The sequence below is a fragment of the Chiloscyllium plagiosum genome, unplaced genomic scaffold (assembly GCF_037043375.1).
Source record: "Chiloscyllium plagiosum isolate Xiang-an unplaced genomic scaffold, Cpla_swu_hap1 HiC_scaffold_7, whole genome shotgun sequence".
NCBI lineage: Eukaryota > Metazoa > Chordata > Chondrichthyes > Orectolobiformes > Hemiscylliidae > Chiloscyllium > Chiloscyllium plagiosum.
In genome coordinates, this window is record NW_028270145.1 from 22,443,681 (window position 1) to 22,470,757 (window position 27,077).

The 27,077-nt window shown below is 38.1% G+C and overlaps 1 protein-coding gene across 26 annotated transcripts in view; it reads right to left on the reverse strand.

The window, feature by feature from the left end:
* The window catches only part of LOC122551386 (poly(rC)-binding protein 3), a 149,914-nt gene that overhangs the window by 38,052 nt on the left and 84,785 nt on the right, over nucleotides 1-27,077 (reverse strand). For 4 of the 26 annotated variants that reach the window (XM_087988836.1, XM_087988834.1, XM_043693191.2 and 1 more), the window contains one exon: nucleotides 1,820-1,875. The exons of 18 other annotated variants lie outside the window; for them this stretch is intronic. The gene's annotated coding sequence lies outside the window, so the exon portion shown is untranslated. Of the gene's footprint in view, nucleotides 1-1,819; nucleotides 1,876-17,037; nucleotides 17,175-27,077 lie in introns of all 26 variants that reach the window. 4 more of the 26 variants (XM_087988835.1, XM_087988833.1, XM_043693189.2 and 1 more) reach the window with 1 other exon arrangement.

The window sequence follows — 27,077 nt, forward strand, 5'->3', positions numbered from 1 at the left end:
AAGGTCTGTTTCCGTGCTGTACATCCCTATAACTAAGAGGCTGCCATCTCAGGCGATCATATTTGGACAGAACACTGCTCATTCCATATTAGAGCTACGCATGGTAGTCTCTTATTCCTGTATGTTCCCTTCAGTTTTTAATTTGTTGCTTCAAGTAGATTCGGCACAAAGGTTGATTCAAACAGATTTTAGGTCCCTTCGGTAACACATTCCACACAAATTTCAAGAATCATTTATCAAATTCCTCAACATTTCTAGCACATCTTAAACTTATGCCTCTTTTTACCAATTTAATCATTAAAAAAAAGTTCACTAGTTACCCTTCAAAATCCTCCGTTTTGAGCACAGTTAGATTACTCCTTAATCATCTTTGGTCTGGCGAAGAGCTACAGATATTCAAGTATATCACAAATTTGTCCCCTCACTCTTTGCATTATCCTAATGAATTTTCTACCATTCCAAAATCCCTTCTGCACAGCAATTGCATGATTTGTCATCACCTCCTTGTTTTTGTCTTCAGCTTCTCCTTGAAAAATAGAACCCAGAACCCAAAATGTCCTTACAGCTTTTTTCACCTGCAGACCTGTCAATGAAAATCTCAGCACAGCTCGGAATCACATTTGTCATGCAGGAAAAGTGGGGAAAACATTCCTGTCTTTCATTTCTTTGAATGTTTACCCCAGGAGTCTCCACTAAACAGAAACCTGCTCACCACTCTAGTCTGACTGTCCTCCTAAAACTAATTGATTTCTTCCTTAATATATTGTGCATACCACTAAGAAAACAATGTTGCATGGTGCATGTCCAATCAATCCTTGAAGTCTATAAAAAGATGCCCTAAGAGAGATGCTAGAAATGCAACCATCTTGACAAGGATAAGAAAAATCAATTTACTCCTTCTGTACTTTCAATCTTAAGCCATATTATCCAAGTAACCACTTTGTCTCCAAGTGGAGGTAGAAGATAACAATTACATTAATAAAGGGTAGTATTACAGACCATCTGATGGTGAAAGTTGATTGAAGCAAAATGCAAATTAGAAAATAAATAAGTTAAAACCAGAAAAATCATAGGAAATTTCAAGTACCCCAAAATTAACTAGGCATAAAAGAGGCAAATAAGGGTAGATAAAGATGTAGATAATAGAAAGGTGTCAGTACAAATGTGGATTGGATTTTCCCTGGATCAGGTTTCTGTATATAGAAACCTAAGCAAGCACTGGCTGTTGTATCTAGCAGGGGGGGAAACTAATCAGAAAAGAAAGGGGAAGCAGAAGTAGAGGGAAATCTAGGTAAAAGCAATAGTTATACATAATAGTGCTTTAGATAATAGCTAAGGCAAAAACATAGCAAAAACCAAGGGAATTGGAGAAAAGTTGATACAATGACTCCAATAAAACTTACAAAGATAAAACAGAGAACCTTGACGAGAAGTTGCAAAATGGCAACAGTTAACACCAAATACATTGCACCAAACAGGAACAAACCAAACATTAATGAGACAACAGAAATAAATAAAGATAGAAGTGAACACATGACAGTAATTGAAAGAGGCATTACACAAAGTACATGGACAGCACAGCAGCATGCACAGAACACAACCAGGGAGAATGTGAATTGACTAGAGGAAAACGAAAGGCAAAAAATTAGAAGAGGTAAAGAGAAACTGTTCATAGTTATCAGAGCATAAACAAAGATATTCTGCAGGTACAAATTTAAGAAAGGAAAGTTGAGATAGGAATAGGGTTACCAAGGAATGGTTAGAATAAAATCATGGGCAACAACGGAATGGCAGAAACATATTTTGCTTCAGTATTTACCAGGGAATCGAGTCAGGTGGACTTGACATCTGAAGATGAGATTTGAAATGATATAGCTGCATTTGAAATAAGAGAGAAAGATTAAATAAACTAACCAAATCAGAGATAAATTCCTCGTCCAGATAGTGTGCACCTGTAAGTTTTAGAATCTAGCCAAAAGATAAAACATTATTGGCATTACACTTAATGATTAAGAAAGAATACAATGATAGAAGACGAAGACATCACTACTGCTATTTTTAATGTTGAAGTGTAATAAAGCACATTCAGGGGATAAACCAGCCTGCTTAAAGTCTGTACTGGGGGAAAAAATTGAAATCTAAAAAAAGGAGCAAATAGAAAAACAAAAAATTAATAGTTAGCATGCATTTCAAAGGCACTTTTAATTAACCTTATTGAATTCTTTCAGGAGATGAGGTAGGTGGGGTAATGCAGTAGATGCAATATTTTTGAAAAGCCTTTGATAAGGTACCACATAGAAGATTAACAAATAAGATCACAACATATGGTTTCGGGACACATCTAACAGTATGGATAGTAACTTGTTGCAAGACAAAGTAGCGGAGAGAAAAATGGGTCACCATTCAGATTAATGGAAAGTTGAAAGTGAAGTCCCACAAGAATCAACATTAGACCCATTGCAATTTGTAATTTACATTAATGATTTAGATTTCAAATCAAAATTTCCAAGTTTGCAAAGTATTTTAATTTTAAGAGGGATAGTCAAACTCTGGAATCGGCAACAAATTAAATGAAGAGTCATAGAATTACAACACACAAAAGACAATTACCCCATTCTTTATGTTCTCTGAACATATTTCCATTTTGCCTCCGAAGTTTACAATTAGCAAATGAATTTCAACAGAAGTTGAAAGATCATATTTCTAAGAAAACTGAGGCCACATTACCACAAAATAAGAATGAAAAATAGAATTGTTGGAAACTGGTAATTTTCACAGGTGGTGGTCCCATTCTTGAAGCGCACTGGTATTGAACGTCTTCAGGGCAGATTTCTTCTTTCATTCTCATACCATAAGAAATAGGTGAAGTAGGCAGTTTGATCCCTTAAGCCTGCTCTGCCATTAATAGTATCATGGCTGATCTGATGACATTCCTCAAATCCACTATCCTGCCCTTTCCCCAGAAGCTTCGATTCCCCTACTGATCGAGAATTTATCTTAGCCTTAATTGTACACCAGGTCCCTGCCCCATCACCTTTGTGGTAAAGCGTTCCTAAGACTCTCAATCCTCAAGAAATTCCTCCAGTCTTAAAGTGGCACCCCTTTATCCTGAGACAAACCCGTTGGTCCGCAACTCTCCTGTAAAACAAAACATCCTCTCAACGTTAACCCTATCAAACTCCCATATTTCAAGAGGAGATCACCTCTCATTCTTCTTAACCCCAGTGAGTAGAGTCCCATCCTGTTTCACCCTTGTTCATATGACAATCCCTCCATACCAGGGATGATCCTAACAAACCTCTGAATCACTGCCAATGAAATAATATCTTCACATAAGGGGACCAAAGCTGCTCACAGTATTCCAGATGTGATCTCATCAGCACCTTGTACTGTCACAGCAAGACTCCCTACTCCTTTAACTCTATCCTCTTCAAATAAGGGTTAACTGAATGACAAAGGTGGATACGTCACCTAGACCAGATGGACTACACCCCAGAGTTCTAAGGGAAATAGCTGAAGAGACAGATCACTAACGCCTGCACTTTCCTGAATCACTAGAATCAGCAAGGGTCCCAGAGGACTGGAAATTGCTAAATTGACACCTCTGCTTAAAAAAGAGGGTAAGGCAAAAGATGGACAATTATAGACCAATTGACCTAACCTTGGTCATGGGCGAGTTTGTGGAATCCATGTGGAGGATAACATTTCTGAATACTTGGAAGTATATGGTAAAATAGGGCAAAATCATCATGGTTTCATCAAGGGGAGCTGGAAATGTGTTGCTGGAAAAGCGCAGCAGGTCAGGCAGCATCCTCCAGGGAACAGGAGAATCGACGTTTCGGGCATAAGCCCTCTGAAGAAGGGCTTATGCCCGAAACGTCGATTCTCCTGTTCCCTAGATGCTGCCTGACCTGCTGCGCTTTTCCAGCAACACATTTCCAGCTCTGATCTCCAGCATCTGCAGACCTCACTTTCTCTTCATCAAGGGGAGGTCATGTCTTGACAAATCTGTTAGAATTCTTTGCAGAAGTAATTGCAGGTTAGATCAAAGATAGCCTGGACTTCAAAAAGGCCTTTGACAAGGTGACTCACAGAAGTCTGAGAGTAAGAGAAGGGCCCATGGTGTCAGAAGCAAGGTACTAGCATGGATAGATTGGCTGACAGAAAGCAGAGTAGGGATAAGAGGGCCCTTCTCAGGATGGCAGCTGGTGATAGTGTTCCGCAAGGCTCAGTGTTGGGAACACAACTTTTTACTTTATACATTAACAATTTAGATGAAGGAACTGAGGGCATTCTGGCTAAGTTTGCAGATGATACAAAGATTGGTAGAGACAGGTAAGCATTGCAGCAGCAGGGAGGGCTTTAGAAGAGTTTGGACAGTTAGGAGAGCAAACAAAAGTGGCAGATGGAATACAAAGTGGGAAAGTACAAAGTGGGAATTTGGTAAGAACAGAGGCATGGCCTTTTTTTCTAAATGGGGAGAAAACTCAGAAGTTTGAAGTGCAGAGTGACTTGGGAGTTCTAGTCCAGGATTTTCTCTAAGTAAACTTACAGGTTGTGTCAGTGGTCAGGAAGGCAAATGCAATTATGGCATTAATTTGGAAGGACTTGAATATAAAAGCAGGGTTGTATTTGAGGCTCTAAAAGGTTCTGGTCAGACATTTGGAGTATTGTGCAAACTTTTGAGCCCCATATTTCAGGAAGGATGTACTGGCCCTGGAGGGTGTTCAGCGGCGGCTAACAAGAATGGTCCCAGGAATGAAAAGCTTAAATACAAGGAACACTTCAGAACTCTGGGTCTACACTCTGTGGAGTTTAGAAGGATGCGGGAGCGGTCTAATTGAAACTTAGAATACTGAGTGGATGTTGGGAAAATGTTTCTATAGAGAAAAGAGACTAGACCAGAGGGCACTGTAACTGTGCCTGCATCTATCGCTTCCTCTGGCAGTTCATTCCATACACACACTACTGTGTGAAAAAGTTCCTCTTCAAGTCTCTTTTAAATCTTTCCTCTCACCTTAAACTTATGCCCTCTAGTTTTGATCTTTTATCCTGAGGGAGGCTTTTGCTATTTATCTTAACTAAGCCCCTCGACTTTATAAAGCTAAGGTTACCCTCAACTTCCGACGCTCCAAGGAAAAAAGTCCCAGTGCATCCAGCCTCTATAGAACACTTAACACAAAAAAGGAATTGATTTATATGCTGAGTGTAGGTATAAAAATGATAATTGGTGCCAAAAATTTGAGTTGTGTCCTCTGACATACAGTAATAGCCCAGATAGGAATGCAGGAGAATGTTACCACCGTCCCCAAGAGCTAGATTTGAGGAGGAAGTATTTGCATGAATTAAATCACGAAAGTGATTTTGATTGAAATGTTTAGCAATTTGAAAGGAATTGACAGGGTAAGAGAAAGACTTTTTCTACATGTGGGAGCATCCAGCATAAAGGGAATTAACTTAAAAATAAGAATCCTGCTATACAGGAAATAAATATATGCAGAAATGCGTGGGATCCTCTGACAGATTTTGTCTGGCTCACTTAATACTTCAAAGCCTGCAATCAGCAAATCTTTGGTTAAGGCAAGATATAAAGCAATGGAGAGTCTTAACAGATCAGTCACGATCTTCCTAAATAGTATAGACTCACTGTTCAGTTGTAGCATCATTTGTTCAATAAAAAGCAGAAAAGTGTATTGAATGTGGTATTTCCAACGTACCGCTCCAAGTGTTAACAAACTAAGACTAAATTTGCCCTCAATTCCTCATGACTAAATAAGGACTACTAAAACAGCAACTTAAGTTAAAAATCACATAACACCGGGTTATAGTCCAACAGTTTTAATTGGAAGCACTAGCTTTCGGAGTGCTGCTCCTTCATCATCAAGTGATTGTGGAGTACACTTAGTAGCAACTTATGAGGATGTTTTCTGAAAATGGGATTAGTCCTGGATTTCAAGGAAAAATTGCCTGTAACTTAAATATTAGAACATGATATCAAAACTTGCATTGAAAGATGTGGCATCCCAGAGTCAAAATGTTAATGCTTTCTCTCTCCAAACATGCTGTTAAACCAGAGTTTCTCCAGTGTTCTCTATATTTATGAGGACAATGGGTAACTGGTTGAAATTTATGCCTTAATCTTGATATCTGGTACATCCACGGGCAAAGACTGCCAACATACCGAGAAAGAGCGTAACTCTGAGAAGCTTCCACATTTTTGCATTTATGCATGCATATGTACAGATACAAGAAATTTCTTGTACCCTGTAAAAATGGTGAGCACTTGACAGCTTGTTATTACTACAGAAAATTCAAATATGATATTTTAAGTGTTGTCACAATCTATCCTCCCCAATTTTGATGTATTTTTTGATTGTTACATTGAGGTTGCAATAATTCTATCAAAAACTGACATTACTGAGAAAGGAAATCCAATAACGGGTGATCAAGCTCACATTAGGACTACATTTTCTGAAGCCCAAAACTAGAATATCAAGGTCCAATTGCATGCTTCTAATTTGAAGAAAGCAAGCAGCGCTGTGTTAAAACAAATCTTCATGGTTCCATGAGCTATGTTATTGAATTAAATACGGTTCATGCTCTACTGATCCTAACCACTGCTATATTTTTTAAAAACCAAAACATTTCACATTTTTATTCATGCAACTAGATGAAGTAAATCATGATCACCTCCATTTAACAGGAGTATACAGGGCATAAGCCCTTCCTGAAGATTCTCCTGTTCCTTGGATGCTGCCTGACCTGCTGCGCTTTTCCAGCAACACATTTTCAGCTATGAAAAACTGAGATCCAGGTATGAGTTACTGAATTTTCTAGCCTATTAACCAACCACAATTGCACCTCAAACCTGGACACCTTGACTGTGCTCAAAGGCTCCAACTTCAACTTGGGAAGGGGTGGGGAGCACGAGCGAGTGAGTAAAAGGTAGCAGGGAAGGAAGGAATCAAAAAGAAAGCCTGAAAGAACTATACCAAGTGAGCACTTGATAAATTCAAAAGCATTAGGAGCGACATATAATCTCACTTTACAAATTCAAACAGGATGAGCTAAAGGGTAAGCAACAAGATCTTGATGCCTGGACTTAAGAATTTTAATGATTTATTGAGACATAACTACAGTAAATACTGAATATTTGACAGGATGCAAGTACAGCGCTGATATGTCTGTTTATATAACAAATACGGAGATTTCCACTTCATTGACACCGACTACAGGGCAACCCCGATTATCCTATTGATATGGGTGGAGTGTATTTTGTTCGGACAACCGTACGTCCGGATAACAGTTTACCCAAGCATCGGGGCCTTGAGATCTTGCGCGGATAATAGAGGTTGTACTGTATAGTATAGCAATCACAACTGTCCAAAAACCTTGCCAAGTTGCTGTAATGGATGGATCAACAAAGCTATCACTTGTTTAAAAGTAACCAGTTTGGAATCTGCCAGGATCACTCAGTTTCTGGCCTCATTACAGCCTTGGTTCAAATATGGATAGAACTAAATTCCAGAGCTGAGATGAGAGAGAAACTACCTTTGACATCAAATCTGCATTTGAGAGAGTGTGGCATCACAGAGCCTTAGTAAAACTGAAGACTCAAATGAGAATTAGTGAGGAAACACTCTGCAGATTGGTATCATACCTGACATAAAAAGATGACAGTTGAGGTTGAAGGTCAGTCATTTCATAGGATCTCTACAGTACAGATAGAGGCCATTTAGTTCTAGAGTCTGCACTGACCCTCTGAAGAGCATCCCACCACACTTCCAACCCTCATTCTATCCCTGAAACCCTGCATGTACCATGGCCAATCCACCTGCACAATCCTGAACATTACGGGCAATTTAGCACAGCCATTCCACCTAACCTGCATAGCTTTGGACTGTGGGAAGAAACCAGAACACCTGAAAGAAATCCATGCAGACATGAGGAGAATGTGCAAACTCCACAGGCATCCAAGGGTGAAAATGAACCCAGGTCCCTGTGAAGGAGGGGTGCTAACCACTGTTCTACCCCTGATGCCCCAAGGATATTTCCAGGACCGCTATGCAGGAGTTTGTCAGGGTAGATATTTTCTCATCAACCTTTTCAAATAGCTATTACATGCCTCTGGTGTAGATGGAACTTCTGGGCTGAAAAGTTGGGATACTATCACTGCACTCCATGACAGTGTTCCTTGGGATTAATTTCTTTAAATTGACCTGTTCAGAGTTATTACTAGACATTTCTCATGCTGGCGGGATTTGAGCCAGACCTTCTGACCCGGTCATAGGGATATTACCACTGCGCTATATAGGCTTTAATGCCCTAGGCCCAACCAGCTTCAGCTCTCCCTCCACGAACCACTTTCGCTATAAAAGTACAAGATACAGGAGAGAGATTGGGATACCGGGAAAGAGGTGCAGAAGCAAAATAGGATTAAAACAAATAAAAGGCCTAATATTTTAAAGTTTTTGGGTTGGAAACTAAATACAAGCAGAAATTTGGTTTGCTTTAGTATAATCTTGCAATATTGTTTGGATTCAGGCGGTGTCTGGTTAGAAGCTAGTAAGCATTACTCAAATGAGTAAAAACTAATCAATAGTGATAAAATTAAAATTCATAGAAATAGAAGAGGAAGTAACTGCTTTAAAAAGCAAAAAGGCCATACATGTAAAAGCAGTTTGTTTCTAACATTTTTGGATAATTCATCTTTACTTCATGACACTTAGGAAGCTTTTAAGTTTTCAATGCCAAGTTTCTACTACAACTTCATGGAATTTAAGACAAATTTTGTGTAGAGGCACAATACTGATTCAAAGGTAAAAGATAGAAATGTGCAATAAAGAAATTATTCTTTAATGCAGCTCTCACAAGAAAACACTGTCCCCTGGGATTAGTGCTAGGACCCCAGGTGAGGAGTATTTAGTGATAATATAACACCACAAATGTGGACAAAAACACTCAACTGTAGCCAATTTGAAGAATGAACATGTGTTGTGATGAGTAAGAATAGGCCGTTTGATCTAACTAGCTCCATCCAGAGTGCAAACTGTAAGAAAGCAGATTCAACCTGACCCATTAAATCCATGGGGGTATAATCAGTTATAAGCAAATCTCAAGTTAATCTTTCATGCTTCTCTAAACTCTTATTCTGCCATACAGGGATAATCAAACTTAAAATCTAACTTTTAGGCAAAATAAAGACACAATGAAATATGGGACATTTGTAAAAGGACAACAAATGCTGGAAATGATCATTCTTATTCTAAACCTGATGAGTAAGTTTCAAGTCTACAATCTTCTGGTGGATCTAGAAACAGATATAATAGGTTTTAGGCACAGACAAATGAATTTTGGGGGTGGGGGAGAAGAGGGGAAGTAAAAACAGAATGAAAGGTCTACAATCAGGCTGTACACAGTAAATGGAATAAAAAGCGAACAATGGTCTTAACAAGGTGTAACTTGAGAGGCTAGGCACAGCATGGTTTGACCAGCTGTGTGACAGACAATTAAAATGGCAAGACACTGGAAGCTCAGTCATGCTCACAGGCTAAACAAACTATGTCCAGCAAGCAATCAGCCAATCTGTTTTTGTTCTCCCCCTAGTGTAAGCTGACTTTTGAGCAGTAAATACAAGTTACTGAAATGAAAGCACAAGTAAATCACTATTTCACCTGTAAAAGCTGCTTGGGTTTTCTCTTATGGAATTAAGGAATATGGTTCAATGACACACTGGACAGTTTTTGTCCATCAAGAAGCAACTGCGTAGGCTGGGTTTGCATTCTTTGGATACAGGAGGATAAGGGATGAACTCATTAAAAATATTATGAGCAGGGCCGATGCTTCAAGGATGTATCGATTGGCAGGAGAATCTAAAATCTGGGGTTAGTGACTGAAGAGTTGGGTCATTTAGGACTGATGAGAAATTCCTACATTCAAATCAGTATATAGCTTCGGAATCCTCTCCCTCAAGCTATGGCTTCTCACAAAAACGTTCAATCTGAGACATGGTTACGTGAGGAATTAAGAAAAATAGGGACAGTACAGGAATCTGGGGATTAATCAATCATTGGACTTCTTGAATGGTACAGCAGCCTTGAGGATCCCATGATCTGCTGTTGCTCCTATTTTTAGATTTTAAGTCTGATTAATGAATTAATTCTTAAAGTCCAGAAGGATATTTGTGCTCAGCTATTCAAAAAAAAAATGTATCCTGTGGTGGAATTCAGTATCCAATAGCACAGATCTAAACTCCAGAATTAAGCAAGGTCATGCTCAGAAATGTAAATTTTTGCAACACATCATCATTCTCTTTTCATTTGAAATTCGAAATTAACCCAGGGCCTCAGTACAGCAGATTAAAAAGTACAACATGACAGATTTGTCAGGTAACAGCAGAATAGGTTGACTGAAGTTTTTTTTTATTAAAAAGTGGAGTTAAAAAAGATTAAAAGTAAACAAAAATTAAAATTTATCAAGGAAAAGGCAATTCTATCGGACATCCACTTAATTCTATCTAATCATGCACATACTATATTATGTCCTCCTTTCCATACTGGCTTTAAAAGGCTTGCTGATAAATTTATGGAAACTGCAAAGTAAGCCAATGTCATCAATACATAACTTAAATACCAAAATTCTAATGGTTAAACTCTCAAATCACTACGATAGAGAATAGATTATATAAATATAAGAATGCCAAGCATATAGAAATACACCAAAAAAAACTAAGGCACCATTCCTATGATCCTATTAATCACCACTGAAACACTTAGGTTAATGATTGCTACTTTGGAGTGCGTCCTGAAAATAATAATTTTATATTTTACGACACTGAAAATTCAGCAAATTTTCATTTAACTGTAAAAGGAATTAAGACTAGGTATAATAAAAATGCAATTGAAAGAGTGCAGAGTAGAGAAATTCTCAAATCTAATGCACTGAGCTTCGAGAAAGGTTTATATCATATTGAAATTATTCAAAAATAAAGAAAACTCCTTTGCCAAGGTTTTATCACTGATTTTTCAGTGTGGCACATGTAAGATAAACCCGGAGGAAATTATGCAAACCGTTAGCCTGAAAATACATATTTTTGGAGCGCATTCTGTATGGCAGTGACAGCTGGCTCCAGAGTTGTCATTTCTAATCAATCGTCTTCGGCGTCTTGGAGGTCAAGCTAGACAAGGCTGCCATCACCTCCAGTGTCAACATCCTTTTCCCATACAATCATATTATCTTTAAAACAAATATGCACTTGTTCCCCCAAATGTACATTTGAAATTTAAGCTATTAAATATATTTAACATTGTTTAAGTTATCCAAAAGCATTAAGACGTGGTATTTTAACGCTAGCGGTCAATGGATTGGAACTAAACATAACCCTTTAAGTGCCACAAAGCTATTACTACCATTCATACTGTGCCACATTAAATGAGTTGCTAAAATGTCCATGGTAAAGCAGACAAGCTTATCTCAATTTACAACTTAAAAACGAGAGAGATTTTCAGAGATTGGCATTTGTTTTAAAAGTTAGTTCGCTCCAAATCAGAACAAGTCACTCCACATTTTCAGATTACTAGACATCACTTTCAGTCCAATACACTTTAATGGGAGTTTTGAGTTAACTGTGATATGTTAATTCTCTACAATAAAATTCAGTCCAAAAGCCATAATTAAAACCCTGGGTTATCATTCGAAGTGTGATTAAGAGGAAAAAGAGAAATATGGATGATATTTGATTGCAATGGTTTGTAGGCAACATTTTTTCCGCTCAGATAATTTTTTTGTTAGTGTGGCAAAGAACCAGCTAAGACGAGAATGTAGGGCACATTCCATTATAATTCTGCACTTTCTAGTTAAAAAGGCAATATGGTGAACTCAAGATGAAAAACATGACCAATTGTAAAGATTAAAACAGTATTCCAAAAAGCTGATTCTGAAAGAAAACTGTCTCAAAAGGCAGTTGAGTGATATTGAGAATTCAATTTCCCAACAAGATTTATTTGCAACATGGAAATAAAGGCATTACAGTAATAGTCATACAAAATTGGTTAATTGTCATGCTGTTTATTTTGTTACAATCTGTCAATGAACTATTGATACATGCTAATTGATATATTTTGGGTTATTCAGTTTTCAGATTCTGATCCAATTATAACTTCCAAAATTCTTGAAGTTTCCAAATTTCATGATCACCAGAACTCTCAAAACGTGCGCATGAAGTTAAATTAATGCGTAATGTTAGGGACTAGACCAAACCCTTTAAACCTCATCAAGGATGGCCTCAACCCTAAATTTTACTTTATTTAAAAGCAAGCGAAAGGTGCTACATTCCAGATGTCACTTGCTTGGTCAAACTACTAAACCTTAAGCAAATCACACATTATTCTTAAGAGTTAAAATACAAACAAAAAAATTAGCATAACTATCAAAATACACAATAATATATTTGACTACTAAACTGTTGCAATATAGTGGCATCCTATAAACACACCCGTGGCAAAGACAAATTCATCAAAACAGATTAGCTCACTATCTGCAATCCAGGAGTAAGCAAAAACTAAAAAGTGAACTTAACAGCAGAGACAGAACAAGCTTTTTGCATCAGAGGAGAATTGTATCTTGCAGTTTTAACTTCAAAAACAGTTTTTGTTTTGCATTCACATTCCACCCACTCACGCTTTTTTGTGTAATTTTAAAAAACCCCAAAAGCTATTTACTGACTTCCATGGAGTAGACACTTCTCATCAGGTTTACAATATGGCTAGATTTCAAGAGTAACAAGACAGACTAATCCCTCTTAAAAGGTACATAACATACTAGCAATTAAATAGTGTTGGCAGTTTCATTTAGCATCTTCTTAATGCATGTTGCTGTAGTAAGCAGCTCAAACACTGGTCAGTTTTTATGTATTGCGCTGGACATTTATAGATCTAGTGTAGTGTTTAAGAAAGGAGAAAGTGAGGACTGCAGATGCTGGAGATCAGAGCTGAAAATGTGTTGCTGGAAAAGAGCAGGTCAGGCAGCATCCAAGGAGCAGGAGAATCGTTTCGGGCATGAGCCCTTCTTCAGGGATGTTTAAGACCACATTTTATTAATTTAGTTTTTGACTAGACAAATTACATTGTTTTAGTCCAAGGATTAACAGAGATGGTTACAGTTTAAAAATGCTTACTGCAGCAAACAATTTGTATATAATGCTACACTTTCTAGAACAAAGAGCAACAACAGTTATAGTAGAGCCAATGGGGTTCTAAATTAGAGGAAAAATGCTGGACAATGTGGAGTGGCTCCTGACCAGGTGATCAGGACTTGTGTTGAGACAGCGGAGGACCATCTAGCCTGCAGCGAGAAAGCACTAAAAACCTCATGGAGGTACTGGAATGTCTCCAATAATAGCTTGCTGTCTTCCACTTACTTCACTCTGGAAATCTTCTGTTGAACAGGAAATAAAATGCCTTCAAAAGGAAATGCAAGGCCAAATTCTTAAACAAACAGTGCAAAGAAAATCACTGTGCAAAGAACATCGTGTCAATGGCAAAGAACTAAAAGCAACTGGAACAAACAAATAGCTCATCAAATCCTGAATCAAGGCTGGTGCTATCACTTGCCCTAATTTTTTTAAAAACTCTTAATATCCATGTCTTGACTATTCTTTTTGTTTCAGGGTACAAGGGTGGGACTCAAGAAAAGATAATGTTTAAGTTGTGAAATTGAGTTAGTAATTCAGATTTCCTAATTGCCATTGTTTGAAAACAATGTGTTCATAAGGCTATTTTCTTGTACAGAAACTTGAGCAATTTTATGTTAATCAAATCGACTGTGAATTGCAGCAGTTTGACTAAACATTTCCACATTTGTGATGACATTGGAAATCAAAGCCTCTCTATTCCCAATGCACTACTCAGAGACATGACAATAATGACTGCACGGTTATATATTTTGCAGGGCATTACTTACTTTCACCTGTATTATTCTAAATGAGGTACATGCATTTAGGGAGAAATTTTAAGGGCACTACTACATAGTTGACAGCTTATACAAATTTTCAAAGGGAATGCTTTGGAATTTAGCTTATGGAAAATCCAGAACTGCAATGCTCTGCATGCATGCTTAAAATGCCTATTCTAGAAGAGGGATTTTGGGAAATTACCAATGTCTGATACGCATACAACTTCCATTTTAACAATGGATTAAATGTTTAATTGAGGTAAGTTTACTATTAGTAAATTTAACTTATAGCCATTTGTAATCTAATTCAGGAAAAGATCCATGCGAGTTCATATTTAGAGTGGTAGGATGGTACAAGTTAGTTCATTGCCCCATTAAAAAAAATGCATTCCTGGTCATGACTGGTTCTGGTAGTCAAACAGCTTGCTAACAATTATTGTAGAGATTTGCAGCTGTTTGGTGAGATGCCAAAATAAAAGACCGATGCTCTCAGAACTATATCGTTGTCAATGATTTCAGGATGACAGAGAGAATGGCAAGACTATTTGTAATTAAACAAGATAACAGATCAAAAGCTAAAGTATTTGTAAAAAGTAACTGAAAACAACCACTGTCAAGAGCAATGTATTTATTTTAGGATAGTTGTGATCACTACCTCACTTTCAGATCTCAGTCAATGGCGGTACCTGCTATTTTTCTGTGCAGCCAGAGGAAATTCTCAAAGGACAGAATATGGCATTTTGCATGCAAAGACTTAACAGCCTATTATTTTCAATGCACATACCACCATTTTCTTCAAAGGGAACAGGTGCACAAAGAAACATTGTCTCATTACATTATGAGTGGAGGTAATTTGGACTAGTGTTTATGCAAAATGACAAACTTTACATTTTAAGGTAGCAATAGGACATTGATAAGTTAACAGTAAAAAGGTATTCAGAAAATACATTGTAATATAAAACTAATAATTGCAGCTATCAAAGGAAAATAAATTAAGTTTGCACTACTCAGATCACAATACTGTTGACTGAAAAATCTTTTACATCACCTAACATAATTCATCCCAAAGTGCTTCACAGTAAAGCAAGTTTCTCTTTAAGTCTTCATTGTAACGTAGAAAACACAGTCTATTCAAAAAAAAGCATGGTCACACAAATAGCAAGTATTTAATCATTCATCAGTTGTTTTAGGTGTTCATTGAATGGTAAATCTTTACTAGCACCTGAACAAATCCCTTGCCTCTCCAGCAAATTTTAAAAAATTTTTTACTTCCATATTACCTTCTGTGAGAAAGCTGTTAAAAGATAGCACATCCAAGAGCAACTTCTCAATGAAATGTCAACTTAGGTTTTGCACTCAAGTCTTTGGAGTGGTCCTCAAATTCACTACTTCTAACTGAGAAGCAAAGACTATCACTATTGAGCCACAGTTACACCTCACATTTAATCAGAGGCATTTAAGTATTACTACTGGAGTGGACAGTGCTCAATTATTTCTTTAGTAAGAATAATGGAATGCTCAAGATTAGCACTAAACATTGGCAATAAAAGTGCTTTGTTATTTTTGAGAAAAGACCAGCTGCATTTTAACAGAGCCATTACAATAAAGATAACAAAATAGAAATAAGCGTTCAAAATTCCAACAGGCATTTCTGGCTGACTATTGAAATGTTTCCACTCTATTTAATTCAACATAACATCCTTCAGTTATCAGATACAATTAGTTTGCACAGAGGACAGCTACACTAGTACAGTAAATACCATCTGTGCCTTACAGAAAGTTTAAGAGATACATTCAATGAATTTCTGAGGCATTCTAAAATCTTTGATGCCAATACATTCACGTCCAGATTAAAGAGGAGCACAGGTTACAAAGTCAAGAATATTAACTAGCTGAAATCATGATTTTATTCTTAACATTGAGACAGCAGTGCTCTTTGGTTTGATGTACTTTTCAAAAACCATAAATTGGTCAAGCTTTTGACGTAGAAACAAAATCAGTTTAAATGTGGGGCTATAAACAATTCATTTTTTCTACATCTATACCTTTTACCATTTAATTTTATTCAATAAAAGAACTCAAGTGCAGAATTGAATTGGAAAAATGCTATTCAACCTAATAAACAAACTAATAATTTAATTGCACATCCAACCCAAAGTTGTCCAGCATTTCAATTAATCACAAATAACCACACAGATTACAAACAAATAGTGGCTTATTAATCAAAGCAAATATTTATCAAATTGACATTCCATCGAGTGGGATTTGAAATCTGGTCCAGTTTATAATAGAGGCATTTGTTGCATTCCAAAACATGATAAACAAAATCAATTAATCTTTATGATTAGCTTCAGCCCGAATAGGTCAACATTTTCTTGCTTTTCCCAAACTACTTTTTGAGCATTTTAATACAGCTCTGACCAACATCCAAGTTGGAAAGCAATTTCTGGCCATTGCCAACTAAATTGCAGACCAAGATTTTAATGATATGCAAAATCTAATATCTATTATCCTGCAGAGAAGTAGAATACAATTGAACATTTGCTGATGTCACACCAACTCTCCCTCCATCTCCTCATTCTTCTCCCCATCCCCCAATGAATTGAAGCTCTTAACAGAAATATTTAAACAATACGCTTACATTATTCACTTTTCATTTCAAATACTAACAAACTGACAAATATTCACAGTACTAAGACATATCCCAGATTTTAAAAAGCTAGTATGTAATCCTTTGGGTTTTTTTGTTAAATTTTTGCTCTGCTTGACCATATGGCTTCAACAAGGGAGGGGGCACAGGCAAATAAATTAATGACCATACAAAGTAAGCACCTTGCAGTGGAAAGCTAAATATACAATAAAAATGCATTAAATTCTAACCAAATCCAACACTCGTCAGGACATTAACAATTGCTTAACATATCGCGATCATTAAAAGCTCAAATCAACAACTGAGAAATAAAAACTCAATGATACTATATAACATGAGAATGGAACCTAACCATTTAGATCATTTGACCAAATAGGAAAATGGAATATTTTAGTTGCGACTGTTCATGACAAAAAAAACCTTCAAAGTAATCCTACCCCCAAAAAGCAGCTCTGCTCTTGCCCCACTTTTTTTCCCGTGATGTCGATCTGAACAGATGGTCAGACAGTGCTCAACGACTGAAGGAAAAACGTTCAGACAAAATAGCGATTTTGTCTATCCCATTTAGAATAACCTGATTGGACAAAACAATCACATGATTCAGAGTCCCAGCCATGTGACAAATCTTTTTCCAAATACTCCTCTTTGGTCTTTGACTGCTATACATTAAAATCACTTATCATTTCGATGGCACAAACAAAAAGACCATTTCTTCGACCAGAGAGCTGCAGGCTACCATACTGCACCAAGTATCACCACAGCTCGGAAAGAGCTCTTCGCAAAGCTAAGTCAGCTCACTGGGACAGTAGTTAATCTGTTAGTTTAGAAATCAAAGTGCATTTCATTGGATTCCAAGCAGCCTTCTCATGAACACAACGCAAGACATTTTTTCCCCAAGAAAAGATTTACTGAAATACATATAGGCCTAGAACAGGAATTTTAAAAAAAGTGAATGAGCACGAATGAGCAAAATGCTCAGCGACCTCATAACCAGCCACCCAGTGTCTCCCTTCAAGCCAAATGTGTCCACAACACTGCTTATTTCTGAATTTTGTGTCAGGTTTAGGAAATGCTTCATTGCATTCGTTAGGTCTTTATCTTAGACATAGACAGGTAGCATTTTAATCAAAATAATTATAAGCAAACTGCATTGTTAAGCTCATACTTTGCTCTTTAATAAATTGAATTATTTTAGCATTTAAAACGGCTCTTTACTCAATGACCATTTCAACAAATTTTTATTTATTAATCATTCTGTAGAAATGCAATCATCTGAACATAGACATACCATAAATCTTTGTGCAATGTTTATAATAAGTACTAGATTCTATGATGTGCAGAGCAAACCAGGATACTACTGAACCAGAGTTGAGTGATCATGCCTGTTTATTCAGAGAGCCAATTTCATTAGGAGAGAACTAAGTTTAAAATTGCAAGCACATGTTAATACAGATCCAGGTGATTAAAATTACATATTTCAAGCACTTCCAAGATCAATTTTAAAACAAGTCTGATAGGTACCTAACATCAGAATGCTTACACTGCATTAGTTGCAAGCAGATAAGTTTCATTAAAATATTAATTCTACATGCTTTTGTAACATTTTACAGGCATGTAGGAATATTTTTGTGTAGAAACCACATTTTTGTATAAAAGAGAGACTATTAACCATTCTGAACATAATTTTCAACCATGGAGAGATCTAACCAAATACCAAAAGAGAATTTTAATTTATGAAGAGAGGAAATTCTAGTTAAAGGTAGTGAGCAAAGATGTTGTCCTTGCTGCACAATAGAAATTGCCCAAATTGTAGGGCACATCTGTCCAAGAGAATAACTTTTAGAATGACGAAAAAAATGGATTGTTTTCAAAATCATAATAATGGTAGGTTTAATGAGCACTATTATTGGTTCTATAATTCAAAGCCAATTGATTAGAGATGATGCCAGATACCTATAACTTTTCTTCAAAAGCTTGCACCATTTCAAACTGAGTTCTTTCACATTTCAATTCAACACGAGACATCTATAACCACAAACTGCTAGACCATTTGTACCACTCTGCCATTTGCATCATGCAAGCCTGTGCCACACATGACTCAAGTTATCTTCTTCACTTCACCATTCCAGTTCTCTCTCAAATTCTTCAAATGCTTCAGAAAATATGACTGTAGTTGTTTTTGCTGCTCAACATGGTACCAGATGCTGCACAGTCTGTTCCATACCCATAATGAACTTGCATATATAGGACAAAACAATAAGATGAATGAAAGAAGAGAAATAATTAGCAGCATATATATGATATATGGCATGGATAGTCTAGGGAAGCGATTCCCAAACTGTGGGTCATGACCTTTAATACAGGTGATCAGAACTCTGGGCTTGATCTGAAATAGCTACAGCTGCAGTGGAACCCTGACTGTGCTAAAAGCTGCAAATCTCCTGAATTAGGACATAGAACATAACAGCGCAGTACATTGTTTAATCTTTTGAGGCTCAATTCCCACTTCAAAAACAAAACATCAAGAAAGCATGCCATTAAAAATCTTGAAGATTAAATATATTGCCTCCACCCTGATCTCAGCTTTCAAACCACTCTTGGCAGATTCTTGGCAATTTTAGCTTTGAAATAGGATTTCAGTGGAAAGTCAGTTTGGGAAGCACTAGCCTTGGCCAAAGTTCTCATCTAGGACAGGAATTAAGACAGATTAGTGAAACACCATAACGATCTTAATTCTACAGAAAGTTATGCAGTGAAATCACAAGTCAAACTAAGACAACCTGAAATGCTGGTTGTGGCAAAGTCATCAGCCAATCCCACCTGATTTGGAAGGATACCCTGATAAGTTCCAGAACAGTGCCTTCAAATTAGAAGAACTCACATGGTCTTGCCTTACAACTTAACCATTAATAAGAATCAAATCATTATGAGAAGAATGGAGATTGAGAAACATATAAACCATGATCGAGTGGACTAATTCCGCTCCTATATAGTCTAACTGCGCCCACCAACTGCTGAAGAGTTAGAGATCAAAACCTGTAATTTTAGCCAAACCAAAGTTCAATTTGCAGTCAACTGAAGGTAAAGTGAATTTGATACAGCAAGTCAAACACCAGTGTGAAGAAAATAAAGCAGATATCACAAATGAATGGGATATCCCACCAGTGTTTGTCAACCACTCTGCAGCACAAAAGGAACATCTTTAACAGTCTGACAGACAGGCATTCTATCCAGGTAGAGAAGAATGTTAAAGACAATTTGAGCAGAGAATGTTCCCACCTCCCATCCAATCCTGTAAAGTGGCAGAAAGCCTGAACTACATAGAGCTCATGTGCAGCGAGAGATGGGTAGACTAATTCAAGAGAGCACACAGCATCACTTGCTGGTGCCATTGCTGGGGCAGTCTCTGTAGCAATGACAGATGATAGGCTAAATAGTCTTGTACATCCTGAAGAATGAAACTGACTTTTTCTTTTGAAAATGTTAATGAAATTGGACTGTTTTACTGTCTTTTACCAGATTGTTATTTGATGTTTAAAACCGAAACATGCAACAGTGGACAGCAAAGAAAGAAACACATCACTATGGTCTGCGCCAAAATGAAGGATGTCAACAAGCTGTCACTGGTGACAGCAAAGTCCAAAAAGCTATGCTGCTTTGCAAATGTCTAGAAACTGCCCATGCAGTAGGTGGCTTACAAAACCCATTTGGATGACCTCTAACACTTAATCACAGATTAAGAAAGTAGACAAAACATATCAAATGGAAGAAAAAGAATACCATAATTACAGACAACTGCACTGTGTACCCTAACATTTCTAGCTTCAAGAGGCCTCCCAAAACTATGACCAAAAACCAGCCAAGGGATCAGGAGTGACTGGAACCTAAAAGTCATCAGTAGCAGATCTGTTGGGTTATCAAGGGAATCGGTAATGAGTACAAACCACTGAGCAGCTAGAAGGCATTCATGATGAAAACTGAGTTGAAAACACAAAGATGCCACAATCACCAACTTCTGTCATGCTGGGTTTAAGCATGCTTTGACTGTGCAAGACACCAAGAATGAGTAGCAGGACTGCAAAGACAAGCAACCCAATGACAAAGTTCATCTCAGACCTGCAGGTAGCCGGCTTATAAATTCCAGTGGAATCAACCATGGAAACACAAGCCAATGTGAATTATGTATCCTAAATGACAGATGGAACAACTACAAATGCAACATGTTCATCAAATAAAAAGGTTGACGACCTTAGTGATGAATGCTTGTTCACCTGTGTGTTTCAATCTTTCCTGGCATTTTTAAGTGGATAAAAAGCAATTGGTACAACACCGTACACATTCCAATAACTTTAGTTCAAGTTTCAGTGAGAACTGTTATAGCTCAATCTGAGGAGGAATAGAGTCACAGATGTACAACAGCAAAACCTGGATTTCTGCATTTCAAACGTGCATTTTTAAAAGCCAGAAATTGCTGTCCCATTTACTCAATAATGATGAGCACTTATCAGTGCAAAATCCAGGTTAATCAGGTTATTTTGCTCACTGAGGAATAAATATTGCCTATACATCCAAAGGCAGGACAGAATCTCAACTTAATTCAACTGAGGTTCATTCTCTCTCACACAACAGCAACTCCTCAGTACTATATAGGTTTGCATCAGCCCAGAATTCAGGATCAAATCTCTGGAATCTGGCTTGAACCGACAACCTCTACTCAAATGCATGAATGGCCACAGCTATGGACAATACCTTTGAGGTCATGATGTTGATACTTGAATGATCACTCCTATCAGCTGCCCCAAAATACAGTATGCACCTCCTTTTGGAGGTAAACATTGACATTTATTATATAGGGCTGCAGCGCAGGTGATCTTGGAAACACTGGTTGGTTTGGCTGTGTGAAGTCCAATGTCCAAAAAGCTAGAGAATGATAGGCTCCAAAGGATACTTCGACATATACACTAGCTCAAAAACAAACAGATGTTCTCTTAGACAGTTACTGCTTTTCATTAAACTAAAGGATGCACACAGACTACCCATTAGTCATTTTAAAAGGACCAGTTCTCAAAGTGCCATCATGCCTTCTCCTTTTGATCCTACACTTTATTCGGTTTCAAATAATTACCCTATTCCCTTTGGAATACCACAATGGAATCTGCCTTCATGATACCCTGGCAGTGCATTCCAGAAGCTGCATGCAAGTCTTTCCCTATATCAGTTTTGCTCTATGACGTCAAACCTGCACCTTCTCAATCTCAATTTTACAAAATGAGAACATTTTTGCATTATCTACTGTTCAGACCTCTCTATTTTAATTACTTAATTCAGATGATCCTTCCACTTTCTCTTCTACAAGGAGAACAGTCATAGCTTTGTTAATCCATTTCAGGTTCAAACCTCTGCAGTCTTTCTAACACCCAAGGCCAAACTAGTACCTCATACAAAGTCAACACATTGTTACAATCATAAATAATCCCAATACATAAACCTAAGGTAATTTGCATTTTAACTACTGGCTTAAAAACAGACAACAGAAGTAGACCATTTGGCCATTCAAGCTGATCATGCTAATCAATTAACTTAATTACCAGTTCCTGCCCCATATCCCTTGATCCCTTTAGCCACAACTGCTATATCCAACTCCTTCCTGGAGTAATAAAATGCTTTGGCCTAGGCTGCTTTGTATAGAGAATTCCACAGGCTCACCACTCTCCAAGTGGAGAAATTTCTCACCACAGTCCTAAATTGTTTACCCCACGACCTTAGACTATGACCCCTTCTGGACTCTGCCATCCTTCCCACAACCACCTTGCCACCTCCTGTTATAATCTTAGGTTTTGAGGAGATTCCCCCCTCAATTATCTGAATTCCAGCAAATAATCCTAACCAATTCAGTCTCTCCTCATAGGTCAGTGTCAACATCACAGGAATTAGTCTGGTCAACCTGCACTGCACTCCCTCTAGAGCAACAGCACCCTTCCTCAGATAAGGAGACTAAAATAGCACAATATTCCAACATGGTCTCACCAAAGCCCTGCTCCTGTAATCTCACCTTCTTTTGAAGGCCCACACACCATTTACCTTCTTTACTGCCTGCTACACTTGTATGTTTACCTTTGGTAACAAAGTGTAAAAGGTCATCTTGGTCTTATTGCACATTCCCCTCTCTCAATTTATAGCCAGATAATCTATCTTCCTGTTTTTGCTCCAAATTGGATAACATTTCATTGCATCACATTACATCACATCTGCCAAGCATGTGCCCACCTCACACTCAACACCTTCTTCATGGATTTTAACTTGGAGGTGCCAGTGTTGGACTGCGGTGGACCAAGTTAAAAATCACAACACCGGGTTATAATCCCAACATGTTTATTTGGAAGCACTAGCTTTCAGAGCGCCATTCCTTCAGACGTGGAGGTTAAGATCAGACACAGACTTCACACCTATTGCTTAAGAAGCTGAGTTATCTTGAGAATGTAATTTAAAAGCAGCTCTAGGATTTACATATCAAAGAACAGAAACCAGCATATCCCATTATAAAAGACGAAAGTTCTAATTTAGGATTGTTTACTATATGACATCCCCAAGACACTGGACTCCTTTGGCTATAAATTCTGTGAGCATGATCTTAACCTCTACAACTACCTGATGAAGGAGCGGAGCTCCAAAAGCTCATGCTTCCAAACAAACCTGTTGGACTATAACCTGGTGTTGTATGATTTTTAACTTTATGGACATAGTCACCCATGTCCTTCTGCAGCTCTTTCAGAATTACACCCTTTATTCTGTCGCTCCATGGGCTTCCTTCCAAGATGTAGAACTTCAATTCACTCTTTTGAACCTCACTTGCCACCTATTCACAACTCACCAACTTGTCTATGCCCTTTTGAAATTCTAAACTATCCTCCTCATGGTATAATTTCAAAATTTATGAACTATGTAAACCAAAGTCTAGACCATGAAAAGCCACTAGGAAAAGCACAGATCCAACCCTGCGGAATCCTTGCCATAAACCTTTTCCCAGCCTGAGAAACATCGACTAACCATTACTGTTTCCTATCAATTTTGTATGCATATTACTACTGAGCCTTTAATTCCATGTTTCAATTATTCCAACTCCTCTGCCCATTCCTGTAACTTAGTCTCCCATCAAGTTTTTAATCAAAAGTTATTTGTCCTCCTGAAGTTTACTGTGACTTCATTGTTTCCACATTTCCAAATTTTATGTCAACAGTAAACTTTGAAAATATATCCTATTAATCAAAGTTATTAACATATAGACAACCTAAAACCACCAACCATGGGAACACCACTGTATTTTACAGCAGCCTCAAATACAAAGATTGTACAATGCAAGTCCTGGTAGTTAACAGATACTGCATAATTCTATCCAGAATGAATTTACACTCTCGATAAAATGAAATACTTTTGAAAACAGGTCAAAATTCCCTTCTTGCACTTTTCAGAATACAGATTGGAACAAAACCTATAATCATCCACCCAATCATTTTAAAAAACAAAAACATCAATTCCCGCCTCAGGTGACTGACTGTGTGGAGTTTGCACGTTCTCCCCGTGTCTGCGTGGGTTTCCTCCGGGTGCTCCGGTTTCCTCCCACAGTCCAAAGTAGTGCAGGTCAGGTGAATTGGCCATGCTAAATTGCCCTTAGTGTTAAGTAAGGGGTAAATGTAGGGGTATGGGTGGGTTGCGCTTCGGCAGGTCGGTGTGGACTTGTTGGGCCGAAGGGCCTGTTTCCACACTAATGTAATCTAATCTAGCTAGTGCTACATAATTTCTTGATCCATTTCTAGCATGTGCCAAGAATTAACTCAAATTCAAATTCTCCCCATGGTTCCCTAAAATTAGGAGCAATGGCTCATATTTATCAGAGAACAACCAACAAAATGAAAGTACCAGGAACAAAAGGCAGCCAATTTTATAACCCTATTAATTCAGCACAATAGAAGAAATTACTGCACCCACCACATATCTAAAACTACATTACAAATGAAAATTAATGAAACTTTAGTGGTGAAATAAGACCACTCACTTTGTCATTCTAATATAATGCAGTTGGCTAACCAGTGGCTCAGGGATCATGTTCAAATGTCAAAATGTGACATTTCTGTTCAATGCTTTTCTACAACACAGTTTCTAGCATGTCGTTACACTGGTTTTTCATTAACACATCTTTGAAATTCTTAGCTTTAAAACCCAACAAATAGCTTTCACGTAGATTTAACAAATCCTGTTTCAGCCCACACGATTGAGGAATGGTTTTCAATAGCAGTTAGCAACCAATCTAGTTTACACAAACCTGTTTAAGATATCATAAAGCTCAATGTTTATGTGAACACTAATATTAGGAGCAGCTTAGTGGACAACAGCCACTATTATCTGCATTGACATGGGAAAATTGGCCAACTGCAAATTTTCTATAAGTTAGTTTACTGTACCTTAGAAGATAGGGGGGTTCTTGTAAAAAGAATGGGAAAATAAATTCAGAATTTCTTGCTACCAGCCCTCTTCTATATGTAGACTTCCATACTGCCCCTAGCAAGGGCACAGCATTCACCTTGGGACCAATCAGCACATACATGATCCCCAATGACTAATTGCTCCAGAAGGGCATAAAAATGAACAAATGGTAAGGTTGCAGCCCCTCAGGGTGCAGGCACATCTTGTTTATCAATACTATTAACTTTAATTCACCTTCATCTTCCAAATGAGTGGAAGGGTCAAAAATAAATAGTCTGCAGTATTGTGTGCTGTACAGTAATATGAAGTCAAGGCTGAGTGAAGGACAGATCTTGTCTGACAAATGTGACTGCATTTTTGATGAGGGGGCAGGCAGTGGATGAGGGTCGTGCTGTAGATAAGGGTGGTGCTATGTCAGAGTCTTAGAGTCAGATGTACAGCATTGAAACAGACCCTTCGGTCCAACCCATCCATGTCGACCAGATATCCCAACCCAATCTAGTCCCACCTGCCAGCACCCGGCCCATATCCCTCCAAACCCTTCCTATCCATATATCCATCCAAATGCCTTTTAAAATGTTGCAATTGTACCAGCCTCCACCGCATCCTCTGGCAGCTCATTCCATACACGTACCACCCTCTGTCTGAGGAAGTTGCCCCGTAGGTTCTTTTATATCTTTCCCCTCTCACCCTAAACCTATGCCCTCTAGTTCTGGACTCCCCGACCCCAGGGAAAAGACTTTGCCTATTTACCCTATCCATGCCCCTCAATTTTGTAAACCTCTATAAAGTCACCCCTCAGCCTCTGACACTCCAGGAAAACAGCCCCAGCTTGTTCAGCCTCTCCCTATAGCTCAAAACCTCCAACCCTGGCAACATCTTTGTAAATCTTTTCTGAACTTTTTCAAGTTTCACAACATCCTTTTTAGGAAGGAGACCTGAACTGCATGCAATTGGATGTTGTATTCTTCAACTTTCAGAAAGTATTTGATATGATGTCACATGGAAGGCTGGTTAGCAAATTAGAAATATTGGGGATTGATTAGCTATTTCATTGTATAGATTAGAAGTTGGCTAAAAGATAAAAGAAACAGAGATTAGGTATTGGTGGACAATTCTCAGACTGAAAATAGTGTTGGAATTGGGACTCTTATTTTTATAGACAATAGGTGCAGGAGTAGGCCATTCTGCCTTTCGCGCCAGCACCACCATTCATTATGATCATGGCTGATCATCCTCCATCAGTATCCTGTTCCTGCCATATCCCCATAACCCTTGATTCCACTATCCTTAAGAGCTCGATCCAACTCTTTCAAGAAAATATCCAAGAGACTTGGCCTCCACAGCCTTTTGGGGCAAGAGCATTCCATACACCCACCACTCTCTGGGTGAAGAAGTTTCTCCTCAACTCTGTTCTAAGTGGCCTACCCCTTATTTTTAAATTGTGTCCTTTGGTTTGGGACTCGCCCATCAGCAGAAACACGCTTCCTGCCTCCAGAGTGCCCAATCATTTAATAATCTTATACGTCTCAATCAGTTCCCCTCTCAGCCTTCTAAACTCAAGCGTATACAAACCCAGTTGCTCCAATCTTTCAACGCATGATAGTCCCGCCATTCCGGGAATTGACCCGGTGAATCTAAGCTGCACTCCCTCAATAGCCAGAATGGCTTTCCACAAATTTGGAGACCAAAACTGCGCACAATATTCCAGGTGCGGTCTCACCAGGACCCTGTACAGCTGCAGAAGGACCTCTTTGCTTCTATATTCAATTCCTCTTGTTATGAAGGCCAGTATGCTATTAGTTTTCTTCACTGCCTGTTGTACCTGCAAGCTTGCTTTCATTGACTGGTGTACAAGAACACCTAAATCTCGTTGTACTGCCCCTTTACCTAACTTGACTCCATTTAGGTAATCTGCCTTCCTGTTCTTGCCGCCAAAGTGGATAACCACACATTTATCCACATTAAATTGCATCTGCCATGCATCCGCCCACTC